Source organism: Molossus molossus, unplaced genomic scaffold, assembly GCF_014108415.1.
Source record: "Molossus molossus isolate mMolMol1 unplaced genomic scaffold, mMolMol1.p scaffold_m16_p_1, whole genome shotgun sequence".
In the NCBI taxonomy this organism is placed as follows: domain Eukaryota; kingdom Metazoa; phylum Chordata; class Mammalia; order Chiroptera; family Molossidae; genus Molossus; species Molossus molossus.
Genome location: NW_023425344.1, coordinates 247,700,656 through 247,727,866, shown reverse-complemented (window position 1 = coordinate 247,727,866; position 27,211 = coordinate 247,700,656). Strand labels below are relative to the sequence as shown.

Genomic DNA, 27,211 nt, shown 5'->3' with positions numbered 1-27,211 from the left:
TCTTTCAAGGTGTACTGTGTATTATATTAGTTTTAAGTAGCTCTAAGAAAGAGTCATATAAAAATCTCTGTAAGGTTGTGGATGTGACCTCAGGACCCATGGCAGATGGGAGTACAGCTTCCTGTGAGAACTAGAAAGATTGTGGTTGAAGCCACCTCCGCTGGTCAGTGTGGCAGTAATTGAGAGGGTGGGCTCCAGGGCCCATCTGCCAGGGTTTGGATCCCTGCAGCACCTCTTGGAGCTGGGTCATTCTGGGCAAGGCTCTGTGCTTCCATTACCTTCTCTGTGAAATGGGGTGGTGCAGCACCTGACTCCCAGGGTCGCTGAGTGGCCGAAGTGTTCGAGGCCCTCAATGTGGTGGACTTGTAGAAATGCTCAGCTTATGTGACCATTTTGTGTTTTGATCCTTCAGGCCACATGGTGTTTTTGTTGTTTTGTTTTGTTTTAAAATGCTTCTCCCCCTGTCCCCACAGTACCTTCTGTTAGTATTTCTTAATCATCAGTGACCCTATCACAAGCTCAGAATGGCTTTGAGGTCTCATGTTTTGTGGCTATTGTTGCTGGTTTTTGGTCTCATGTTTATAAATCTTAAAAATTACTGCAGACATTTGTTTGCTATAGTTTTAAAGTCATGTTGAATGACATGCTGTCAAGTCAGATTGGCATTGTAGGAAAATGGCCTCGTCTCTCCGGTGACCCCCACATGCTCCTGGGTGCCCCAGAAACCCATGGTTCAGTGGGAAAGGCACAGCTCCCACATTGCAAACGCCGTCACTCCAGCAGTGTGTCATTCCAGGTGTGCTTCTTTGGAGGAGAAATGTCACTGTCACTTAACATTAGTACAAATAGGCAGCTGAAGGGAAACATTGCAAAATGAAAATATGTCATAATGAGCTTTGTAGATAGATTTCTTACCCGGTGATTTAGTTTCAGAATGAGATGAGCCATGTGACATCCAGGAAGGTGTACCAGGGGTGGGGAACCTTTTCTCTGCCAAGGGCCATTTGGGTTTATAACATCATTCTCGGGCCATACAATTATCAACTTAAATTATCCTGCTATATTTGGACAGGCTAATTTGGTGAGGTGTGTGATGTGAGCTGGTATTGATTTCGAGGGCCTTTGGCTCCAGGGTCGGGCTGGATGTTTTCCAACCCTGGTAGCTGCGTAGAGTAGAAGAATTTTGCTTAAGGATTCACGACAAAGAAAAACAGACTTAAGCAAAAGTTTTTAAAACGTCATATTTTGAGACCAGCTGATTTTCTAGTTTTAGAATGTTCTCATTGCTTCTACAAGTTGTCAGTAGCCATCTGGAGTAAACACGAATGTTAGCGTCATACTGCTGTTATTATATTAGAGCCACATTTCGCATATCAGCGCCAGACCATGTGTCTCATGCTTTTCTGGATCAGATTTGGGGCCTTTGCTCTTTTCCAGCAGATCACTTCATTGGCGCATTAGCACTCAGAGAAGGTGAGTAGTGTTACATCAGTTCATAGTTACTGTTTCATTACAGTGACCTGCCCTCCATGTGACTTTTTTTTCCCCCTTACCCAAGGACATTCTTGCATTCATCTTCAGATAGAGTGGGAGGGAGAGAGGGAGAAACATCAATGCTAGAGAGACACATCGACTGGTTGCCACCCACACGACCCCAACTGGGGCCGAGGACAAACTGCAACTGAGGTACGTGTCCTTAGCGGCAGCTGAACCTGGGTCTCTCTGGACCGCAGCTGACGCTCTAACCGCTGAGCCAAACCGGCCAGGGCCCCTGTGACTTTTTGGCATTGTGACACGTAAGCTTTTTCAGGGTCAGGGACCCTTCTTCTCAGAGGAATGCACATATCATACATCACAAATCCTTGCATACCATTTGGATGGTCCAAATTCTAGACCTCGATTTGCTGTGTTTAGTTATGACTTCCCATTTAAAGTCATTTTCCTAGGGCCTGCACTAAGCAAGCTTCTGATCAGAAACCCATTGATTTTCTTCTGGGCTGATGTTGGCTTGAGGGTCTGCCAACTACAGCTGTTGGCCACTGTCCCATGGTGCACCAGCCGTGTGACGGCGAGCATGAGGTTCCATGTGTCTGTGGTGGTGATCCTAAGACCCCGGGAGAGGACCGAAGCTCATAGTCCAGCCTTACATCTTGCTTCTGGCTTTAGGATTTTTATTCCAAAAGAGAAGAAGCACTGGCACTGATATCCAATGATTAGCAATTTTTTTTCAGATAGATTGCTTTGTGTGGCGTTTTTTTTTTAAACTTATCTTTATTGTTGAATGTATTACAGATGTCCCTCTTTTTTCCCCCCTGGACCCCCTCCTCCCTAATCTCACCCCCTCCTGCTTTCCCCACACTATTGTCTGTCCATTGGTTATGCATAGATGCATATAAGTCCTTTGGTTTCTCTCTTCCCACCCCACCTCCCCCCTTCACTTTGAGGCTCATCAGTCTAAGAACCAATTTGTACTTCTTAATCCCTTTATCTTTTTCATCCAACTCCCCTCCCATCTGGCAAACAACAAAAAACATCTCTGTATCTATGAGTCTGTTTCTGTTCTGCTTGCTCATTTTGTTTCTGCTTGCTCATTTTGTTTGTAGATTCAATTGATGATAGATAAGTATTTATTGCCATTTTATTGTTCATATTTTTGTTCTTCTACTCCTTCAAGAAGACCCGTCAACATTTCATATAATACTGGTTGGTGGTGATGAACTTCTTTAACTTTTTCTTGTCTGGGAAGCTCTTTATATGGTCATCAATTCTAAATGATTGCTTTGCAGGATAGAGTAATCTTGGTTATAGGTCCTTGCTTTTCATCACTTTAAATATTTCTTGCCACTCCCTCCTGCCCTATAAAGTTTCTTTTGAGAAATTGGCTGACAGCCTTATGGGAGCTTCGTTGTAGTTAACTAACTGCTTTTCTCTTGCTGTTTTTAAAATTCTCTTTGTCTTTAACCTTTTGCATTTTGATGATGATGTGTCTTGGTGTGGACCTCTTTGGGTTCATCTTGTTTGCGACTCTCTGTACTTCCTGGACTTGTGTGTCTGTTTCCTTCACCAAATTAAGGAAGTTTTCTGTCATTTTTTTCACATAGGTTTTCAATTTCTTGTCCTTTCTCTTCTCCTTCTGGCACTCCCATGATGCGAATGTTGGTATTCTTAAAGTTGTCCCACAGGCTCCTTTTACTATGCTCATCTTTAAACATTTTTTTCTTTTTGCTGTTCTGGTTGGGTGTTTTTTGCTTCCTTATATTCCAAATCAATTGTTTGCTTCTTGGCTTCACATACTCTACTATTGATTCCCTGTAAATTATTCTTTATTTCACTTAGTGCATCTTTCATTTCTGACTGGTCTTTTATTATGCTCTTGAGGCCCTCACTAAGTTCATTGAGCATCCTTATAACCAGTGTTTTGAACTCTGCATCTGTTAGATTACTTATCTCCATTTCATTTCATTCTTTTCTTGGGAGTTTTCTTCTGTTCTTTCATTTGGGACATGTTTCTTTGTCTCCTCCATTTGGCTGCCTCCCTGTGTTTGTTTCGGTAGAGTTGCTATGTCTCCTAGGCTTCCTAGGGTGGCCTATTGCAATAGGTGTCCTATAGGGTCCAGTGGCACAGCTTCCCTGATCACCCCAGCTGTGCCCTCGAGGTGCACCTCTCGTTTGGACTTTACACCCTTCTGTCATAATTGAGTCTTGATTGCCGTTGGCACATCAATGGGAGGGTTTTACTTAGGCTGACCAACTGCAAGGACTGGCTGTGCCCACTAACCACCAACCTCCGACTACCTTGGATGATCAGCTGTGCAGGTGCCCACCACACAGAGCAAGATTTACTTCAGCAGGACTCTTGTACCCCTTGAGTCCAAACACTTGTGGTGGTGCTTCACTGTGGTCTGAAGCTGTCCACTGGGTGTGCTGGCTCTGGGGCAAGGTCAGCCACTGCCTGTGTTCTACCCGGGGCCACCAGGCATAAGCTACAAAGTGATCTGCTGATGGCTGCTTCTTGTGCTACGCTTGGAGGTGCCCAGGCAAAGCCAAGTTGTGAACCAAGACTGGCAGCTTCTAGTGCCGGGCCTGGGGCCACTTAGCGAGAGGTATGGGGGCTCTCTGTGGTCAGATGCTGCTTGTTTGAGAGAATTTAGGGAAATCTGAAGCAGGAGCCAAAACAGGCCAATTCTATAATTAAGTCACTGGGAACAGCTTGGGTGGGCCTGAACATTGGGTGGGGCAGGGCCTCAGGGAATCACCAGGGCGGGGCTACCAGTGTGAGCCAGGTTGCTGGAGTCCCAGATATGGCTGTTGTCTGCCAGTCCTGTGGGGTAAGCGCTCACCAAAGGAACAACGGCACATCTGTCCAGGAGAAAGCCCCCTCTCCAGTCCTCGCCCCGATGCCAAACAGCTCAGTTCTTCCCCATATGTCTCTGGTGCCTTTCCAGCTGCTTTCCCCATGCTAGAGCCTGGAGGGAGTGAGCCCAAGTAAGTCCTTGCGCGGGCCCTTTAAGAGTTGCTGCTTGGGGCTCCAGCAGCCTCAGCCTCAGTTCCTGCTGGTTTTTCCAGCCAGAAGTGATGGGCGCTTCTCTTCCTGGCACTGCGACCCTTACCTGGGCACCTGCTGTGGGACGGGGACCCCTCACTCCTCAGGGAGGACCTTCCCAGCTGAAGTGTCCTCCTGATTTTCATCAGCCACACGTGGGTGTGGGACCAGCCTGTCCACCCCTCCTACCAGTCTCCATGTGGCTGCTGCTTTAATTTCATAGTTGTAGGACTTTCATTCAGCCCAATTTCAGGTGGTTCTGAATGATGGTTGTGTTGTAGTTTAGTTGTAATTTTGATGTGGTTGTGGGAGGAGGCAAGACCACGTTTACCTACGCCGTCATCGTGACGGGAAGTCTGCATGGCATTTTTATCTCCACGTTTCTCTCTCTCTCTCTCTCTCCCCCGCCCCTTGCCTATAAACTAGAAAAAAATTCCCTGTGTTCTTTCCTCCCAGCATATTTCCTTTTAGTTACCACTTACTAGTTCAGATTACTTTCTGTTTTTAACTTTACCAAATTCTTTTTAACAGTTTTTTCTGACAAGTCTCCCATCTTGTTCTTCAAAATCATTGTAACAGTTATTTGCCATTTTCTGTTCCATCTGACTGTTAGGGTTACTTTGTTGTATATCACAAACACCTTATTGAAATTTTTGTTTACTACAATGAATTATCCCATCCTTGGTTATTCTTTGTTATCTTTTAATAAATTTGTATAATTTTTTTCCATGAACAAAAAATAAATCTTTCCAAGCCTCTGCTGCTCCTCCTAGTGGTAGCAGGGGCCTGGGCTTAATGGTCTTTTACATTTTTTACATTGTGTTTACATTGTTTTCTTGAGATGTTCAGTATGCAGTGCATCCTTTAGGTGTTCAACAGATGATAGTATGTGTGTAACCAGAAGCTTCAAGCTGATCCTGGAATAACCGTTTTGTTCAGTGTGGATAATGTTAAGATATCACAGGAATTTAACTCTTGTTCATCTCAGTTGGCCTATGGTCATCTCAGTTGGCCTATGGCAAGCTTGGTTTCCTTACTTGTCGTTTCCCTTAAAGTCACAGAACCCATCTACAGCCCTGAGGACTGGCTGTAGCTTGTGTTAAGTTGAAGCACCTGCTGGTGAAACTTCATACTGCATGTGGACACCCAAATCTAGAAGCTAAATTTAGAACGTGGTTCAGCCAGATGCTAGGAAAGGCGAGTGTGCATCGGCAGCCCTGAGTTGTAAACTGTCAGTCTGTGAGAAGGAAACCAGGTGATTAATGGCAGAAGACAGTTTAATGGCAGTTACAACTGTTCCAGAGTTTTAACCTATTAAAATACTCCTAGTAGATTAGGATGTTTCAGAGTTCAGCTCCACATTGGGTTTGTTGCCTGCAAATATGTGGTCAGTTTTGTGATAGAAATTAGTGGAAAAGTTGGATTTGGCTTAAACCCAACTTTGAAGTAATATAATTGTGCTAAAGTGAAGCAAGTTGTGTCACATTTGACTTGACTTACCATAGATGATTGCTAGTCCAAATATTTTTCATTCACATCAGTGAAAAGAAATGAATAGATCCTGGGAACAAACTGTTCGTTTCATTGATAATCCCATCAGTGGATCAGGCCCTGCCATGCGGTATGCCAGTCTGTCTTAAGGTTCAGAGCTCTCTTAGGGACGTGCGCGTTTTCCCGTGTTGTTGAGCTGGAATATGGTGCTCTTGAAGTAAATGCGAGTGTACAGGGTTTAACAGAGGCGTATCTATTAAATTACTTTCCCCTTGTTCTCATATTTGAAATGATTTGTCCCACTTTACTTGGGTTTCCTCTTTGGTGTTGATCAGACAATTTGGGAGGTACAGGGGAAGGCAGGTATGGAGACTCGCTTGTGTATTGACTGCCACGAATTTCATCTTAAGGCACGCATCCTTTGCAGCGAGTGTCCGTGTGTCCTGCCTGACGTGTCCAGGATGAGCAGGCAGTCCAGTTGGCTGTTCTCCTTGAACAGGCAACTTCTCCTACCTTCCAGGGCTGTGGCAGAGATTGGAGCAGGCATGCTCACAGCTTGTGGAAACCAGAGCCACTAAAAGGCAAGGAAGATTCCACTTTGGTTCCTGGCTTCTGTAGCAGTTGTGGCTAAATACAAGCGGTCGCTTCTCCCATTTTTTTTGGTGTTTTCCTGTGACAGCCACACAGAGCAGCATAAGCTATGACTTGCCGGAGATAGATTTAGCCTATGTTTTCCTAATGCTCACGTGTACATGTAGAAGTCTGATCATACGTAAGGCCTTAGGAATGAGCATCCAGTTGGAGTAAAGACCTCTGGGCATAAGCTCACTTTATTATTTTTTTTATCCTCACCCGAGGACATTTTTGCATCTATCTTCAGATAGAGCCAGAGGGAGAGAGGGAGGAAGATAGAGAGAGAAACATCGATGTGAGAGAGACACATCAAGTGGCTGCCACCCAACCGGGACCGGGGACAGACTGCAACCGAGGTACGTGCCCTCAGCGGGAACTGAACCCAGGACTCTGGTCTGCAGGCCAACGCTCTAATCGCTGAGCCAAACTGGCCAGGGTGCATTAGCTTATTTTTAAGATCCCAACACCCTGAGGCTCCAGTGTTGCACGTCAATATATGAAGCTCTTTGTATGTGTGTGTGTAGATTGTGCACTTGAGCAACACTGGAAGGGACAACATGCAGTGCATTTGTGTGACTTCATCTCCTCGGGTGGCAGTTTTTGCAAGGCTGTTTCCTACATCGTCCTCCCAGGTCGCAGGGAGCTCTCTGTAGTCACAGAGACTCCGCCTAGAAACCTATGTAAGAGGCTGCTTCCCAGAGAAACCAGCCCACCACCTCCTCTTTGGATTGACTGTTTTCTTTTTGTTTTTAATCCATCGTATCCTCTTGATTGTTTATTAATATTTATCGTCTCTCAAGTGCAAGGTACCATACCTGGGGACAGGGACTAGTACGTATCTCTGGAGATGCAAATATTTTTTTAACTTTTTATTTTGATATAATTTTCTAGACATCCACAAATGGTGCAAATGTGTTGTAAAGTTGAGAGCATGGCTATATATAAGGTACTGATCCCTAGGTACTATTCCCCTGACCTCATTTCCGCTTCAGTTTTTCCCTGGAGGCAGATGTGTTCCATCTCTGGCATTTTGTTCTCAATCAGCTTCATGGCTTTGTCACTGTCATGTCATCTGACTGAGGGGTGAGCATCTCTGCAGAAGTGAAGAGGGAAGGAAGGAGCAGAGGCAGAGGTGAGAGAGAAAGCCCATCGAACTGACTGGAGGTGTTGAGAGTCGTAAGCGGTGAATCAAGATTTATTCCTTGGGTTATGATAACAGGAACTGGGTTAGATTCCAGGACAGAGGAGCTAAAGAATGAGTTCTGTTTTCAAGGTATTTATCTGAGTTGGCCGAGGGCCTTTTTCTGTGGTATAGGAGTGTTCTGTGCTGTGTCCTTGTAGGACTGACCTGGGAGGGTTAAGGTGGGTCAGAGTGGCTTCTGAGCACATCCTAGGGAACCCAGAGCCATAACCGATGCCCACTCCACCCACCGGCCTGGTCAGTGACCCTCCCTGGTGCTGCTTTAATCCTTACAGTACCGCTGAGAAAGGTGTTATCCTTCCTTTGGAAATAGGAATCTGAGCTGTGGAGCCGGCTGCCCGAGGCTCAGGGCACCTCGGCCTGGGTTGGCTTCACAGCAGGTGTGCTAGACCCCAACCCATCCTAGCCACCAGCTGGCTGAGCCTCAGTCTGTCTCTAAGGCTGTCTTGGTCTTAATTTTGGGACACAGAAGTGGTCTGGTTTTAACGGCAGAGCAGTCTTATTTCAATCTCTCTGGCTGTTACTTTACAGAAAGGTGGCTCATGCTCTGGCTTGCCAAATGTGAGGCCTGTGCCTCTGGGGCCCTCTGTGTGCCTGCCCCGGGCTCGCCTGCTGGCAGTTTCTTCCAGCTCCCTGAAGGAAAGCCCCTCTTGTCCAGCCTAGTCCCAGCTGTTCAGAGATGGGAGACATCCACTCCTGGAGGAAGCCTTAGGCCCAGGGTCCTCTCTCTTTTCTATTATCTGTATCATTTGACTTATCAGTGATATAAAGAATGTGGAAACAGCCCTGGCCGGTTTGGCTCAGCGGTTAGAGCGTCGGCCTGCGGTACAGAGGGACCCGGGTTCGGTTCCCGCTAAGGGCACGTACCTCGGTCGCAGTTTGTCCCCGGCCCTGGTTGGTCGTGCGGGTGGCAGCCACTCGATGTTTCTCTCTCTCTCTCTTCCTCTCTCTCCCTCCCACTCTATCTGAACAAAAAATGGAAAAATGTCCTCGGGTGAGGATAAAAAGAAAAAAAAAGAATGCGGAAACAGCCCAGCCGGTGTAGCTCGGGTTGAGCAGCGACCCTTGGGCGAAGAGGTCGTCATTTTGGTTCCTGGTCAGGGCACACGCCCAGGTTGCGGATTCAGTCCCTGGTGGGGAGTGGGGAGGAGGCAGGCAGCCGATCCATGTGTCTCTCTCACTGATGTTTCTATCGTTCTCTCTCGCTTCCACTCTCTAAAAATTAATAAAAAACATACTAAAAAACAAAAAGCATGCGGAAACACCAAAACTATAGGAAAATTAGTCCAGGCTTGCATATTCTCTGGAGAGTTTCCAGTTCCTTTATCTTTGTTGGAGCCTCTAGCTGTCTTGTTGAAATGCCCTGCCCTGTGTCCTTGTTTGTTCCCAATAGCTGACCTTGACCATTATGAATTTGTGTTAAATGTGTAAGATGTAGTTCTTATTGTGTCCCTTGCTTAAGGTTTATGATTTTGTAAATTACTCATTCTAAACATGTATCTGATTTTTATCATCTTCAAGACATGGACCATATTTTGTACTGTTGTGGAAATTCTTTTTAACAATAAGTCTCTGCTGAGAAGAGTATCCAAAAAAGTGCCTATGTAGTATAATAGTTTCTTGTTAAGAGCAGTTCCTCTGACTCTGCCTGCTGTCCGTTTTGCACCCAGCTGGCCAGCTTTGACTTTTCCATCGACGTTTTTATAGGATGCATGTTCTGGAGAAAAAAAGGACAGTTCCTCAGTGTGAGCCTGTTGCCTGTTAGATAAATCTGGTCAGGTTCCGTGGGAGTCCGAATTCCCTTATCTGTAGAAAGGAGGTGGGTGCCTGCTGGCCAGGTGCCCCGCCCTGCCCCAGCCCCGCCCCAGCCTCAGTGTTGTTGGCCTAGCTATTCCCTGGGACTGTCCTTTGGTTTCAGCCAGACCATGGCCCTGCTCAGGCCTTGTTTAGCTCCCTGGGCTTGCCCAGCTTCCTCTGGCCTCAGGGCTCCACTTTCTACTCCCTTTCTGCTGGGGCTTCCCCAGCTCTGAAACTGCCTGTCTCCTCTCATCCGATTTCAGCTCAAACATCACTTCCTGAGCGAGGCTTTTCCTCACCATAAAGTAGATCTCCCTTGTCAATTCCATGTTAGTGTGTTAGTCAGAGTAACAGAAGTAACATGATGTGTGTGTGTGTGTGTGTGTATGTATGTATAGATATGTGTATGTGTATACATATATATACACACACATATACATATATACATATACACACATATATGACTTATTTTAAGGAGTTGGCTCAGGTAATTACAGAGGCTGGCAAGACCAAAATTTTCAGGATGGACCAGCAGAGCAGACCCAGGGAGGAGCCGACGTCACAGTTCAAGTTCACAGGCCATCCACAGCAGAATTCCTTCTTGCTTGGGGAGACAGCCTTTGTTCTGTCCAGATCTTCAACTGATGGGCGAGGCCCACCAACATCAGGGAGGGCAATCTGATTTACTTAGGTAGTCCACCGATTTAATTATTACTCTCATGCAGAATAATGTTTGAACACTGGACACTGGGGCCCAGCTAGATTGATACATACAGTGAACGTCACAGCTAGGCATGTTGTTTCTTTCTGACAGCATTTATCATTGTCTGTAATTGTTTCTGTATTTATCTGTTATCTGTCTCCTCCTCTGGAGTGTGATCTTCACAGCAAGGACCTTTCTCTCCTGGGCACCAGTGTGACACCACTGCCACACAGTACCTGTCATACAGGAGTCTCAGGCACAGCTTGTCTGGGGGGGAACCATTCACCTTCCAGGTCTCCATGGGTAAGTCACGCATGGCTAGGGCCTCTGGGAGCTGAAGTGGCCCGGGTCCAGCCTGTCCTCCACTCTCCACGCTGTGTCCCTGAAGAGCTGCATCCTCACAGACAGGCAGCTTTTTCGAGTTTGTACAAAGACCCTTTGTCCTGGACAAATGCTGAACCTGATGGGACCTCAGGAGCCAGCATAAATGACTGTCCCAAGTGTAAGAATATACCATCCCTCTCCTTAAGGTATTTTGGCCTCGAATGTCCATGTTCTATTCTTTCTTCTTCTGTCTTCCAAAAGATGAAATTTGCAGTGAGGGAAGAAGTTCAGATCCTCTGCTTTTAGGAGAGTTCAGCTAGGAGCTCTCCAGATAACTGGTTTATATTCTGGTGGGCTGCTGTATTTTTCTCTTAAAAATCCCCTCTGTGTTCAGAGGACTGGGGGTGTGCAGTGTACTTCCATAGCACTGTCAGCTTCTGTCTTTGTTTCTTCCTTACCCAGTGTTCACTGCCAGGAGTTCTCTGCAGAGACACACATGCCGTTTTCTTCACCTTCTTACCTGATCCACTTTTAGACGGTGCATGCCCTTCTGCTCTGTGTCCCCCACGAGTCCCCGCCAGCCGGGCTTCCTAACCGCTCTTCACAGCACCCAGTGAATTGCCCTCCGCTGCCTGTGCATGTGCAGACATCTGAGTGTGCATCCCTCAGGGCCTCCCCGTCCTGGAAGTCACCGGGCGTCTCCACCTCACAGGCGGCCGCAGCACAGTGCCTATGGTGACAGCAGTTCTGCCCAGAAGTCGTTCTGGACAGCCAGTGCTTTCAGGCCCACCTGTGCTCTCGAACCCTTGAGCTTTGTCACACTTGTGGTTCAGGTGATGTCCTTACACAGCCAGCTTTATCCTTTCCACTCTAAAGAAAGAATGGCTCTAAAAAGTAGTAGTCGGAAACAGAAGGGATACTGAGTTTATTTTTATTTACATTCCATCTCATCAGAAAAAAAATATAGTATTCCTGTTTTTATTTTCTGCAAATAGTGGAATTTGAATGTATTCTTCTCTTGCAGTTTAGCGATAGGTTCTATAAGCAGGTAGAAAAATAATATGAAGGCCTTGCCTTCTGGAAGTTTGTGGTAGAGATGGGAGGGAAATAATTGGCAGGAACTGTTGAGGAGGAAAACTGGTAAACTGAGGCAGTGCCTGCTATCTAAGCTCTGTGCGGGCAGGGCACCAGGTGGTACCTGAGCTGGGGCTTGAAGGACAGGCTCGTCTGGTTGAGGGAATCTGTCAGGAAGGTCTGGAGCTGTGGCGAATGGGCTGAGTGCGGAGAGGGGAAGACAGCCCAGTCCCAGCAGAGGCAGCACCCCTGGAACGGAGGCATGTGCCTGCGATTTGCGGAGACCAGCTCCCCGAGTCTGAAATGGGCATCTCCCTGGGGTGTCTGTGGCTTGTGTGGCTCAGGCAGTGTGGGATGACGCTGGGCTTTAGCGGCTGTTTATGTGAAACCTGCCAAAATGGCTCAAATCCTGAGCCTCAGTTTCCACAATTACACTCTACCCTGTCTCCCTGTCGGATTTGGAGTGCAGCAGAGATATCAATGGATATAAATGCTATTAACATAATTAACCAGAGGTGGGTCTGCGAACCTTCAGTGATGTCGTTAGGGAGAATTCCTGTATTGGATGTACAAGGCAAGAGGACAAAACAAAGTCCTGTACCCAGGAGCAGGACAGGGTGTGGCAGGGAGGGAAGAGGCCAAAAATATGGCAGGAGCCAGGCCTGAGGCCCTCCAGCAGGCCCTGGAATTTCTGTCCTTCATGACCAGGAGCCATGGGGCCTCGCCATCAGATCGGCCTGGGTTTGCCTGCTTGTTTAAAGATAACCTGGCACCAGGGAGGCCAGAAGACCAGATAGCCTGATAACCTGAGGAATTTGAGAAGTATTTTAAGGCAGAATCACAGTATCTGCTGATAAACTAGATATGAAGAGTTTGTGAGATAGTTAAGGAGGACCTCCAGGTTTCTGGAATAAATCTGTTTCATCTTTTCCCTTTGCTCCTAAACTAACTTTACCAGCCTGCCTCTATTTCTAACTTTTATGGTCTAGAATGGAAATTTCTGATCCTAAGTTTCTAGCTTATTTCAACCTAAGACATACCAAAAGTAATCTTGTATCTGAGTTTTCAGTTCAGACAGGTTTATTTTGTGCTTTGGAATATATTTTTCAAGCAGAAATCTTTTGTATGCAGAAGTCAAGCCTGGAGCAAAGTTTTATTGTGAAATTATAAGCTTGCGAAAGTGAAGGTTTTAATGGAAGTGCTCACCCAACCTTAGCTGTAGTGACACACAATAGTGTCTGAACGAAAAGCCGGCAGACGAGCAGCTTTCAATTTAAATAAATCAGTGATTTCAAGACTGACTCTAATGGGTTTTTAAATCTTTGTGTCAGTCTCATGTTTTCCCTTAAATGCTGTGAAGTCATTTAAAATTAATAAGCCAGTTTTTATTTGGAAGCATTTACATCAGAAATGCTACCATTGGCTTTGAAGTCCTTGCTCTTGGGTGGTCTTTTCATTAGTCTAAAGTGAATTAGTGGCCAAGGTTCTAGAACCAGGAGGACATTGGCTTCCTGTTTATGGGTAAGTTGGCTAACCTGAGGAACGACCTAGATATAGCTTCTGTGACAGGAAGTGTGTTAATGCAGGTGTGAAATGATCCTGTTGAGTTAGTGAGGTATATGGCCAGGGTTATTGAGGACTTAGTAATGGATTTTGAACTGAGAAAGATCCCTGGGGAGAGTCAGTCTTCGACACACACACACACACACACCCCACCCCCACCCCCAACCCCCTTTGGCTGTTATCTTGTTACGTCGTGTATCGGGCACCACTGATACATGAGGAACACTTACCTCTGGGACAGCAGCGAGCTAAGAGGAAATGTCTGTTTCAGGAGCTTTCCGTCTGCTGGAAAAGCAGGTCCAGTCCCGTGATACAGAGGCAACTGGGGACTGGCCCAGGAGCAGGGAAAGAGCTGGGGAAGTGGGAGACAGCAGAGGCTTCCAGAGGTAGGGATAGCAACTGACCCTGAAGGAGCCCCAGGAGGTTGCTAGGTGGGGGGCAAAGGGCACCGTATGGCCACTCGTTGTGGCTACAGCGTATGTCGTGACCCGAGTAAGTGAGGGTGGAGAGAGAGAGAGGCTGGAAGGGAGGGAACAGAAGTAGCGCGTGGTAGCCCTTTCCTCAGTGCCAAGATCTTCATCATTGATTCCTCACGACAGCCCTGCTCGGCCCCATTGTTATTCCCATTTGACAGGTGAGGAAATTGAAGCCTGTTTTGCTGGCCTGTCTGTTCCAGGACTTAAATTCATACTTAATGATGGGTACACCAGAACTTAAATTCATGTCCTACTCCAAAGTGTCTTCTCCATGGTATCATGCTGACTTCATCTAGTTACCATGGCAGCTGGTCACGCATTCCAAAAACACTTACTGAGAGCCTGCTGCTCAGTTGGTGTGATTTGTATTTTAGCACAAGCTGCTGACACACTGTAAGCGGTGGGTGATGTGCTCAGGGCTCCTGCTGAAACGGACGCACCAGAGAGGAGGGGTTGGCCCATGCTGTCCAGGTACCTAGACCAGGGAGCACTGGACTGGGTAGGGACTCAGTAATCAGCACCTGGAGAAGAGACACAACTCCTGTGTGAGGCCAGGAGTAGGTTGTAACTGAGTTCTCAGTGGCAACAGGTTTTGACAGAATTCTGCCTTTTCTTTTGAGGTATGGGTAGGAATCACCGTCCTGGAGAGGCTGCTGTAGGGTTGAAGCATGGTAAGGACATGACGTGGACCACGTCAAGTTTGCATAAAGGAAGTCATTTCAAGTCAACCCCATTGGCCTGTTTTTGTTTTTAATTTAAAGGGGATGTTTAATCTCTGCACGACTCTTGTCTTGGTGCTGTGAGAGTACCGTCTGAATGCGCTTGGGATTAGTGGGTGGCACCAGGCTGCAGCGAGGCCTCCAGGGCTCTTTGGCAGGCACTTTTCCTGGCCCTGTCCTGCCTGGCGCTGTTGTTAGGGTAATGATGACCTACAGGGCATGCCAATCAGATGCTGGTGGTGAAAGACTAGGAGGAGTTTCTGATGGGGACTAAGCCTGTCTCGATCAGAGAGCTCTCTGACTCGGGAAGGAATTGTCTGGAAGGCGGTAGGCGCCGTGGGAAGACTGGTGACTAGACATCAGCACCGTCTCCTGGTCTCCCTAAGTAGCTGTTTTATGACCATGGACAAGTCACTTGTGCTTTCTGTGCCTCAATATAAAAAAGGGTGTTTCCCCTGCAAGGGTGTGTGAGGCGAGGTGAGAAATGGACGGAAGGGTATTTTTAGGTATAGAGCTTTTACAAATGCATGTTTTTAGAAAAGCAGCTACCTGTCACTGTCCTCAGGGGTCCTGAAGAGGTGATTAGACAAGGTGCAAACCTCAGAGGGTCCTTCCCAGTTCAGTGAGCTGTAGAGTGACTGTCACATTCAAGGCAACTGTGGGTGGAAAGGGGTGCAAGCTTAGCCCTCTCCTTAGTCCCTGGTTCACAAGCTAGTTGGGGAAATTAGACAAATGGGGAAAAACTAAATGACAATAAAACATTCAAATAACAGTTTATGGCAATAGAAGGATTTCAATAGTTGGTATAGGATCAAAATTCTAGGCAAAAACTGCTGAGAAATTCAGAGGCAGGAAAGATTCAAGTGATTTGAGTTTGCCACATAATGTCCTGGCCAGTTTGGCTCAGTGGTTAGAGTGTTGGCCCGTGGACCAGAGTCCCGGGTTCGGTTCCTGCTAAGGGCATATACCTCAATTGTAGTTTGTTCCTGGCCCCGGTTGAGGTCGTGTGGGTGGCAACCACTCGATGTGTCTCTCCTCATATCGATGTTTCTCTCTCTCTTTTCCTCTGCTCTGTCTGAAGATAACTGCAAAAATGTCCTCGGGTGAGGATTAAAAAAAAAAAGGAAATTAAAAAAAGAAAAAAAAGTGACATATAAAATATACAGCTGTGGAACATTTCCAGCACCTTACGAAGCTCCCTAGTCTCTGTTCCCAGTCAGTACCAGTCCCCTAGTCAAGAGGTAACCACTATTCGATCGAGCTTCCTGTAGGTAGATTTGTACAGTGTGGACTCGTCCACCTCTGCCTCCTTTTGCCCAGTGTAGTGTCTGAGATCCATCCATGTTGCTGGGTGTAGCAGCAGATAATTCTTTCCATTGCTGTGTAGTTGCCCATTGTGCATTTTCACAATCTGCTTGTCCGTCCTCCTGCTGATGGCATTTTGTTCCCCAGCTTTTGGCTGTTGTAAATGAAGCAGCTCTAAGTCATCCTGTATACGTCTCCCTGTGGACGCATGCGCTCCCTCTGGGTACTCTCTCAGGAGAACAGTTGCTGGGGTATTAGGCAATCTTATAAGTAGCTTCAGCCAACATTGGTAAACTGTTTTCCAAAGTCACTGAACAGTTTACGTACCCCGACCCCAGCAGTACCCTGACTTTTAGTCCCTCTGTCCCCCCACCAGCACTCAGTCTGTTAGTCATTCCTATGGTGCACAGTGGGGTCTTCTTGTAGCTCTGACTTCTGTGGCTCTGATGATTGATCGTGTTGGCTGTGTCATTTGCTTACGAGTTACTTGGATACCCTCCTTAGGGGAAGTGCTCAAATCTTTTACTCATTTAAAGAAAATTATAAGAAACGTAATTAAACTCAATATACCCAAAGATTATCTTTGAAGTATATGATCAATATAAAATGATTAATGATATATTTTACTTTTTTTTTAATAGTAAATCTTCAAAATTTAGTGTGTATTTTTGGGGGAGAGTATATCATTAAGTTTTTAATTATGGTAAAATTTTAAAATTTTGACCCTTTTTTTAAAAATATGTTTTTATTGATTTTTTTTTTTTTTTTTAAGAGAGAGGGAGGAAGAGAGAGATAGAAACATAGATGTGAGAGAGAAACACCGATCAGCCGCTTCCTACATGCCCCCTACCGGGGATCAAGCCTGAAACGGGGGCATGTGCCCTGACTGGGAATCAAACTGGGCGACACCTCTCAGTGCATGGGACAACACTCAATCCACTGAGCCACACCAGTGGGCATTTTGACCACTTTTTTTTTTTTTAATAATTTTTCTGTATTGGTTTTAGAGAGAATAAATGAGAGGGGGAGAGAGATAGAAACATCGATGAGAGACAACATTGATCGGCCGCCTCCTGTATGCCCCCCACTGGGGATTGGGCCCACAACCTGGGCATGTGCCCTGACCAGGAATCAAACCGGCGACCTCTTGGTGCATGGGTTGATGCTCAACCACTGAGCCACACCGGCCGGGCTATCTTGACCATTTTTAAGTGTCCACTTCAGTGGCAGTAGTTACATTCATGATGTTGCACAACCATCACCACGTCTATCTCCAAAACTTTTTCATCATCCCAAACAAACTATAGATGTCAGTAGCTCCCTACCCTCTTCCTCCTTCCATTGCCCACTTATAATTGGGCGGTTTTTTTGATGTGTGTCTTTGATAAGACATGTTTTGTGACTCCTCCATCTGTAGCTTTCCTACTCACTTTCTTGATATCATTTGAGGAATAGAAGTTCTTAATTTTAATGAAGTTTAATTAATTCATTTTAACAAAGTCAAATGTATTAGTTTTAATTTTTGAAGATGATGTGTGTGTGTGTGTTTAAGAACTCTGCCTAGCCCAGTGTTCTCAACCAAGAGCAATTTGCCACTCAGGGGATAGAGACATTTTGGCTGTCAGAACTGGGCCAGGGATGCTGCTAACCCTGTAGTGCACAGGACGGCCTCTCCACCAAGGAGGGTCCAGCCCAGGATCAGCAGTGTGAGGCTGGGAGACCTCATGCAGTACAGGATCCTGAGGGTGTTCTTGTATGTTTGCCTCTGGAAGCCTTACTGTTTTACCTTCCACATTGAAGTCTGCTGTCCCTCTGTAACCCTCGCACACGTGTTGAGAAAACTAAGAGACATCTTGATGCTTCCACATCTGTGCTTCTAGCCTTGCATTTAAAACAAAGCTCAGTACGGTGATCATCTATCCAGAGCTTTATATGGAACATGTTAGCATATAGAACTAAAGTTTTGTTATTTGGTGGTTTAAAAACAGTATTTGAAGCATGAAATAAATGGCCAGAAGCATGAAATAAATGGTAGAAACTGAAGATTTTTCCCCCTCCCTTCAATCTGATTCTTAAGGACTTAATTTAGAGATTTTTGTTGTTGCTTTTTTAACTTTCAGGTTACCACCATAATTAAAAATTAACAAAAGAATCAATTTATAAAATAAATGGACTCTAAATTGCTTTTGTTGTTTTTATCAGGCTGTTATCTGGTTCTTTGCATATAAATGTGATTAGACATTTGCCAGACAGAGGGAATTTATTTTTCTATTGTAGTTCCTCCTGTCAGGTCTTCCATAAAACTGACCACTCATATATAGTCACACCCTGAGATGTTTTAGGATAGTCAGGAGGAGGAGGAAATACTTTCAGAAGTGGTGTCCTTGAACCATGAGAAAGGCGTTCTTTAAGAAATGTCACAGATGGCAAGTTATGAGGACTTTTCCCTGTGTTTATTGGTCAGGCCGAGTAGATTAATAGTATTCTTATGTTTAAATATAATTTTATAGAATTTGTGGCTGAAGTGGTCAGATGGGGAAAATCACCTTGTCTGATAAGCGGTCTTGGGATGGTAATAGCTCTGCTATTGAAACTGACTCTGGCCAGGGGATCGATTGATTGAGGGCTAGATGCTTAGCTCTTGCTTTAAAATCCTTAAAAATACACGTTGCTATTTTGGGACACCACTAGTTCCCCCTTTTCTGCGTTTGTGTTTTGCAGTGGAAAGAGTGCTAGATTTGGGATCAGGACGCCTAGATTTGAGTTACAGATTTGCCTCTAAATAGCCTAAAAGATGGCAGATCAGCCAGCCTCGGTTTCCCCATCCGGTAATGGCAGCACTGGTACTGGGCAGATTAAATGGGAAATGTAAGAGTACTTTGTGAAGCATGGATCTTCACATAAATGTAAGGTACCTGCTTTGTGGGCACACCCAGTTAAACAGTTTTTTACTATGATAGGTGTTAATGTTTATACAGAGACAGCACTTGGAGTGTTAGGCGAATGGATTTGGAAACTCCTCCACTTCTTGCTGGGTGACCTGGGGCAGCTTCTTCTGGAGCATTGTTCTTTATCTGGAAAATGGGGGTGATGGTAGCACCCATCCTATAGGGTTACTGTGAGGTTAGAATTTATTCATATCTGCCTGGGACATTTTATGTGCCTGGCACATAGTAGGCACTTAATAAATGTTAATTATTATTTTTATTACTGTTAAGAGTTGATTTGGATAACAGTGAAATTCAAGTACTGCCCTGGCCAGTTTGGCACGGCGGTTAGAGCGTCGGCCTGTGGTCCTGAGAGACCTGGGTTCGGTTCCCGCTAAGGGCATGTGCCTCAGTTGCAGTTTGTCCCCGTCCCTGGTTGGGTCGTGTGGGTGGCAACCACTCGACATGTCCCTTTCACGTCGATGTTTCTCTCTCTCTCTCTCTCTCTCTCTCTCTCTCCCCCCCTCCCTCCCACACTCTATTTGAACAAAAAATAGAAAAAATGTCCTCGGGTGAGGATAAAAATAAAAAAGAAAGAAATTCAAGTACTGCCTCACTGAGTCAGATCCTCTTCTGCACAAACTGACCAGTGTTCTGAAAAGAGGTGTGATTAGATCCTGAAACAGGAAGTTGGGGTTATCAGCACTAAGACGTTAAGTAGGGCTGCTGGGCTGCTGCATCTCGGAGGAGCTGCTGTGTCCCAGAGGAGCTGCTGCAGGAAAGGGAGATGTGCAGCATCTACCTGCGTCTTCCCTGTTCAGAGACCCAGAAGTGCGACTTCATTAATGAGTCACCTGCTTGATTTCGCTCATCTCTAACAGAGCCTTTTGAGCAGGGCTGAGAGCAGACTCCCTCCACTTTTATTTCCATAGCTCCTAGCCTGATGTCTTTGGCATGTAATAAATGTTGTTATTTGCATGTCGGGTCCTAAACTGGATGAGAGACCCAGAGAAAAAAGCGATGTGGCTGGAGTCTTGGCCTTGCTGTCGTAGACCCTTTTGAAATTTTTTTAAGTGAAATTATTTTTAAAGTTATAATCCCATACAGTACAAAATATTAGAAAATACACAGTAGTGTGAGGAGGAAAATGAAAGTTTTGTTTATTCTATTTGGGAAGGCTTCCATGACTTAGAACCTCAGTGGGCAGCTCTGGACAAAGGTGGGACCAGAAACCCCCACCTTGCTTCTCCCAGATTGCATTTTGCATCGTGCGTGTGTGTGTGTCTGTGCGTGTAGGGCTTTAATCAGATAGCAAAGATCTTCATGTTCTGCTTGGCGGCAGCTAGCAGTAAACCCAGTTTCTGGACTCGGCTCGGGGGAGCATAAGCCACCTGGGAAATGTGTTAAAAATCGTGTTTCCTGGGCTCCACTCGGGCCCATGGGTCTGGACTGAAGGCCTGGATGCAGCACACCCAGAGAACAGCATCCTGGACTGCAGGGTGTTGGAAGAGCAACGCACATGCTATCAGAGCCTGTCTGGAATAGCTTGCAGTTTCCTTTATGCTTCACACTTTTCATCTGCGTCAAAGGACAGAAACAGGTGTATGGAATTGAAGAGACCAAAATAAATCCAGAAGTATGTAAGGGAGGCTTATGGAGGTCTTCAGATCGCCTACTTTTCATAAGTGACTGCAAATTGAAGTGACTCAGATGGGTTTCTGTGTTGGATTTAATGCCGCTTAAGACGACCAATGTAGAAGCAACTGCTCCCACGTTTAACTAGCCAGCATCTCTGTTCAGAGAACACGGCATGTTCACAGAACTCGGATCTCTGAAAGCTGTCAATTTGGGACTGGAATAGAACATTAATTCTCAGGTGACTGAGTGAACACTGAGCATAAGCGGGGGCCAACAGGCCAAGAAATTATCTCACCACATTAATGACAATCATAAAACAGACCCAGTGCCCCTCATTCTAAGCAACATCTCTTGCCACTGATCTGAAGAGAACCAAGGTGTTTTGTCCATTTCCATTTCTTTGTCTTTTCTCCATCCTTCTCAAAGTTTCCCTTTAACCTTTCTCTTCACTTTTCTTTCCTAGTCCAGACCAGCCCTTTTACCTGGGCCCTTGTTAGGGTTCTTTCACCTACCCCTTCCCGGACCTCAGGTGCTGAGTGCTGGGTCCTGGAGTGAGGATGCCATGGGACAGGCACTGCCCGCACATCAGCCGACCTCCCCAGCCCCTCGCCTCGTCTCTACTCCCTCTGTCTTGTTTTGATTCATCCTGTGGTCGAATCCTTTCCCTGAAGATGACCTATTTGTCGTCTCCACTCACTTACAGTGGTGACTGACTTGGAACCCTTTCCCTGGAAGTATACCAACTCATCAGCGGCCTCTCAAGTGCGCAAACCTGGCTTCCTTTACAAGGGAAGAGACGGGCAGGTGGCTGGGGGCTGCTGCAGGGCCCTGGGCTCTGCCCACCGCTTGGAGCCTCTCCCCCCTGCCTCCCTCCATCACCACCCAGCTTCCCCAAACAAGCCCACCCGCCCTCCTGCACTGCCACTGCTTGTGCTTTCTGTGTGGGGCAGTGTCTGTCTTCCCGCGTGGAAAACTCCTCTTTAGAGACCTCACTCAATGCCCGTCCTCTGAGTCTCTGCCACATCTCTCCCTTCCCAATAATGTCTGCCACCGCTTCTCTGTGATTCCAGCACATTTATTTTGCTGTGATATGTCCTGTTTTGCCTATTGGACTTCCTGCGACCACCTCATGAGCTTGTGTGTGCAGGTAGCTCACCTGACTCAGTGTTACCCACAGTGCGCTGCATCGAGCAGATGCTCAGCCGTGTCTGGTGATGGGGGACAAGTTCTGCTGGAACACTTGGAATTTGGAAACGTGCCTTGGCATGGCGAGGCTGGAACTGCACACCTGTATTCGTTTCTAGGAAATAACGGCTACTCGGTTTGGGTAATTTTTCTGAGATTGATCAAAATCTTTTAAAAAGTTCCTGTTTTTTTACAGGTATATTTTAACTTATAGTTTGCAGAGTATTGCAGTAAATATTACATTTATTGCATTATGTCTTTTTTTTTTTATGGACATGCATTTTAAGCATAGATAGGAGCCTGGAAGATGTGATTATTTGGGCCATCCTCTAACGGGTGCCTTATTCCCACTCAAGCAGGTGGGCGTTTTCTCGTCTAATTTCTGTGTCTGTCCAAAGGTATGTTTTCCTTGTCAGCATGTGTGCCCGTTAAGTGATGTGAGTAATCTGAAGTACTTAGCTTTATTTTTCAAATCAAAAGGTTAATTTGCAAAATGACCACACTTGTGGAAGTTAGCGTACTAATTGGAGTGGCTGGGAAAGTGCCAGGGCGCACCTGTCTGCCCCCACGCTCAGGTGTTGTCCGGCCGCAGCTCTGATCCAGCCATTCCACCGAGTCAGAGCGGGGCTGTCACCACCACTCGAATGTGGGCCCCTGCCTGGGTGGGAGACGTGAGCGCGGCGTGTCGGGGCATGTTTGTGTGCGACATGGCGAGGGGCCGTACACGACAAGGAGAAGCACAGAGGGCCTCTGCCCACTTTGGCCAGTAGGGTTGTAAACGGGCACGAGGAAGCTGGACTGACCCTGGACCCGAGGTCACGGCTGGGAGCTGCCTTGCTTGTCTTGGAGCCGTTCCTCCTCTTGTAGAAATTCAAAGGACTTCCACCTTGGCGATGCCTCTATTTTATTTATGTTTTTATTTATTTTAATAAAGAGCTAATCGAAAAAATCTCCACCTTGGTGAGTGATCGCTATAGTCTCTCACTTTTCCTCCAAACTGAGTTTGTGATTTCTGGGGAAACAGGAAGCAGGAGTGGTCCTGTGTGTGACAGGATCGGTGGGAGAGCCCCGCTCCCTTTGCCAGGGCCTCCTCCCTCTCCCGAGCCCTCAGGCCCCTCGTCCCAGCGCGGCCTGTGTTTTGGGACCACCCTCCACCAGACCGGAAGCCACTGGAGGGCAGAGCCAGAGCTGTCTGGCTGCCTTGTTCCCCACTTTCTGGCACAGCGTCTCACTCCGTGAACGTTTGTTGCGTGCGTGAGGAGTGACTGAATGCCAGGGCAGACTGCGTGTGTTAGAAAGTCACAGGTCACTGCAGGGCACAGGGAGCTTTGAAGGAAGGGGTCTTCAACTGTTGGGGTTTGGTGAAGTGAATCAGTAGAAGGGGTGGATTACTCTGATTTGGAAAGTAATACCAAATGTTCATTGTGACAGTTGGGGGAAACTATTTTCTACATCAGGATTTTTCAAGGGGTGAATAAGATTACTTCTAGATTTTGCAACTATGTTTTAGAAATTAGAGGATGAATAGGAAAAAAAAAGCAATGGGCCCAGCCGGGGTGGTTCAGTGGTTGTGTGTTGACCCATGCACCAAGAGGTCACTGGTTCGATTCCCGGTCAGGGCACAGGCCCAGGTTGTGGACCCAATCCCCAGTGGGGGGTGTGCAGGAGGCCGCCAGTCAATGTTTTCTCTCATCGATGTTTCTCTCTCTCTCACTCTTCCTCTCCCTTCCCCTCTCTCTAAAAAAAAAAAAAGGCAATAAAGAAAAAAAAGCGATGGTCATTTTGCTGAGCATAGAGTCTTAATTGACAGAGCTAATGATCTAGGCAAACCTATTGTGGAAATGTCACTTTATTATGTGTGTCTGGAAGTGCAGATGGGGAAACAGATTTTTTTCTTTTTGCAGTAACTTCATTAAGTGTTTAGGAAGAGTTCTCTTCGACACCACCTTTCCCAGGCTGAGTAGTTGGAGACTAAATCCAAACTCTTCTTGTTTCGTCTCTTACAAAACAGCTGACAGGTGTCCTTTACTAACAGACCCATGTCTTCCTTATAGTCCAGCCTCCTTCCTCAGCTTCGCTCCCGGGCATTGCCCGGGGGACGGTTCACTCCAGGATGAGTCAAGCCTCCGCCCGGCCAGAGAGGTGCACCGCTGTGCCTTCCCGGCCCGCCTCGTTCCCCTGGGAGTTGTTTAAGGCTCCAGCTCCGGGCCACGCCTGGCTCCCCCGTCCTTCTTCCCTGAGCAACTGCCACCACGAGACGAGAACTTCTGTTTCTTGCCTCCATTGAGGAGTTTCTTTGTGTCCCCACCTCCGTTAGTGTCTCTGGGAGGGAGCCCTGCCCACTGGCTCAGGTGAGCCCGGGCCGTGTCGGGCCTGTGACCATGCTCTGTGTGCCGTCTCCTCACTGCCCTCATTCTCAGACTCCTTCTGTCGTAGTGCGTCGGAGCCCTCGGTTCACAGGACGCCCGGTGCCTTTGAGACAGCGCCCTGTCCGCCTCCTGTCTAACCAGGGCTTTTATCAAGAATGTTTCTACTCGGCCTGGCGCTCCCACTGCCCCGCCGGTGACCAGCCTCTGCTGGGTCTGGGGTCCACGTTCATCAGTTCCAGGGCTCCCTCTGCCCAGTCTCCTCGTCCTCCCTGACGTTTAGCTGTATCCTTCCAGCTCATTCTAAGTGTTCCCCAAGTTTCAGGACTGTGGGTTAGGGTTAGACCTGGTTTTCAAAACCAGTTCTGAAGTCTTTGATTATCTGTGACTATAATCAAAAGTCATCTTATATCAAAAGTGACAAGTCAATATATTGGATTTCTTGCTTTGTGTTTCCAGTGAACAGTGTAATAATGATCTGTTTTATAGGTGGGCTGAAAAGATATGCACTGAGCCTGGCCGGTTTGGCTCAGCGGTTGGAGTGTCGGCCTGCGGTCCAGAGAGACCCGGGTTTGGTTCCCGCTAAGGGCACGTACCTCGGTTGCAGTTTGTCCCCGGCCCTGGTTGGTCGTGCAGTCACTCAATGTGTCCCTTTCACGTCGATGTTTCTCTCTCTCTCTCTCCCTTCCTCTCTCTCCCTCCCACTCTATCTGTACAAAAAATGGAAAAATATCCGCGGGTGAGGATAAAAAAAAAAAAGAAAAGATACGCACTGATTAAGCGGTCTTTCTTTGACAGTTTGTTTTCCCACGTTGACTGCTCCAACAAAATGTACCATTCTTAGAATGTGAGCTAGTGTTTCCTCTGATAAACGTGCACGTGAAATCCATTTCCTAACTACTGACCACTAACGCAGTTAATTAAGAAGATATAAGGAAAATGTCATGTTTATGGAAAAGGGGGTGGTCAGATTCACGTTTTCTGATGTGCTGCTTGGTCATCACTGGTCCTCGCAGCTGGGCGCCAGGGACTCTCGGTACCAGCCCTGCGGCCTGGCCTTCCTTTTCTTCTCCGTTCACACCCTGTTCAGTTTCAAGGTAGACCAGCTTCAACAACACTTTATAGAAGACTATGTTTTCTTTTTTCCTAGGAGATTTTAATACTAATGGGAAAATAGACAATAAGTATTGATGGCATCTTTGTGTCTGCTTTTATTTATTTCTTACTTTTTAACTTTTATATTTTTGGGCGTACAATAGTGCTTGAAAGGGTTCCAATACCTATTTTAGATTCGTATTGAAATGAGGGAATTGTTTTTATCAATTGAAGATGAATATAAAATAACTTTTTTTTTTTTTTAATCCTCACATGAGGATACTTTCTCATCTATCTTCAGACAGAGTGAGAAGAAGGGAAGGGGGAGGGAGAGAGAGGTACACATACATCGATGCTAGAGGAACACATCGACTGGTTGCCTCCCGCACAACCCTGACCACAACCAAGGTACGTGCCTTTGACCAGAATTGAACCCCAAGACTCATTGGTCTGTGGGCTGATGCTCCAACCACTGAGCCAATCTGGCCAGGGCTAAAATACTTTAATGAAAAAGAAAGCTTTTAGTGACTTTCCCCAAAGGCATGGACTTTTAAAATTACACTTTGGCCCTGGCCGGTTTGGCTCAGCGGTTAGAGCATCCGCCTGCGGTCCGGAGAGACCCGGGTTCGGTTCCCGCTAAGGGCGTGTGCCTCGGTTACAGTTTGTCCCCGGCCCTGGTTGGTCGTGCCGGTGGCGGCCACTCGATGTGTCCCTTTCACATCGATGTTTCCCTCTCTCTCTCTCTTCCTCTCTCTCCCTCCCACTCTGTGCAAAAAATGGAAAAATGTCCTCGGGTGAGGATAAAAAAAATAAAAATAAAATTACACTTTGTTAGTCAAGTGGCTGTCTTGACTTACTGTAATAATATTCTGTTTTGAGTCTAATATAACCCTATAATTCAGTTCATTGCAGTTTTAATGGGGTTATTTTTACTAGTGAGGGTAAAATACCTGTTTTATTTATCAAACCTCAGGATAATACATTTGCAGGCGGCTCTTTATCAGTGACTTGGTATTATAACCTGTGAAGTGTAGTTACCTCGTGTTCAGCGGCCTCTGCACCTCTCTTCCCCTTGGTTGGAACGGTTGTAATTCTGCTCCAACACAGAGAAATAGTGTTGGAGATTTTCTCTTTGACTGGTACCTTGTGAGCACGGTGTAAGCATGGGCAGTAGAGAAGAATAAGGCCTTTGAACAGTCCTGAGATGGAGGAGGACCAGCCTCTCAGGACTGGCTGTCCCCAGATTCTGCCCACAGAAGGAGCTGCACGGGCCGCGGAGAATCATGAGGGTTGACTTACTGTGTCAGCGCTTGGCCTGTCTTTATCCGAACCCCAAGTCTGACATGTACAGGTTCTCAAGTTCCATGGTTCACCCCAGCCACTCACACACTTATTCAGCTTCCTTCGGGCTTAAAGGCACAGCATTTAAGGGGCCCTGGTTCATTTCCCAGGCAACATGACATTTGGGAGAAAGTGGCCAGAAAGGTGTGAGAACTTGGAGATAATGCTGCTTGTATGATTGATAAAGCTGTGGGGTGTCTCGGGCTGTTCAGAGTTACCACGAGCATGATAGGAATTCCAAATAGAATATTAGAGCTTGTCGGGACACCAGTGTGACACAGTTCTGGTGAAGAAAAGACCAGAAAGTACATTCAAAGTGTGACTCCTCTGCTTCAAAATGTGGTGAAGGAAAGGTGTGCATCTGCCTGCACTTGGTGCAGACGGGGCAGGGGGACCAGGCCCGTGGTAGGGGGACCAGGCCCGTCACGGCTAGAATGAAGGGAACTGGGCTGAGCTCCAGCCCCATCCAGGTCTGTGGTCTAAGGGCTGTAGGCAGGGATGTTAACTATGGCATCCTTTCTGGTGGTTTGGGAGATAATAGATTCAGTCCTCGTTTTGCTAATATTGTCTACCTCTGAGTTTTATAATGTCCTTTCAAATAAATTTACTCTGAATTTTAAATGAGAGCAATATTTACCAACCATTTATTCTAGAATTTCACCCAGAAAAAAAAAATGAGTTACCATATTCGAACTTATGCTTTATTTACAAAAGTAGGACATCTAATAATCCTTTGCTTTAAATTCAGAAATGTGTTGTCGAGGACCTTGGACGTGCTGTTATTAACTTCCCTGCCCTCGGTTTCCTCATCAGTAGAATACGACCAATAA

The 27,211-nt window shown here is 46.5% G+C and overlaps 1 protein-coding gene across 4 annotated transcripts in view; it reads left to right on the top strand.

Moving 5' to 3' along the window:
- Window positions 1-27,211, top strand: part of SETD3 (SET domain containing 3, actin histidine methyltransferase) — a 63,248-nt gene that overhangs the window by 16,421 nt on the left and 19,616 nt on the right. The window lies entirely within an intron of this gene.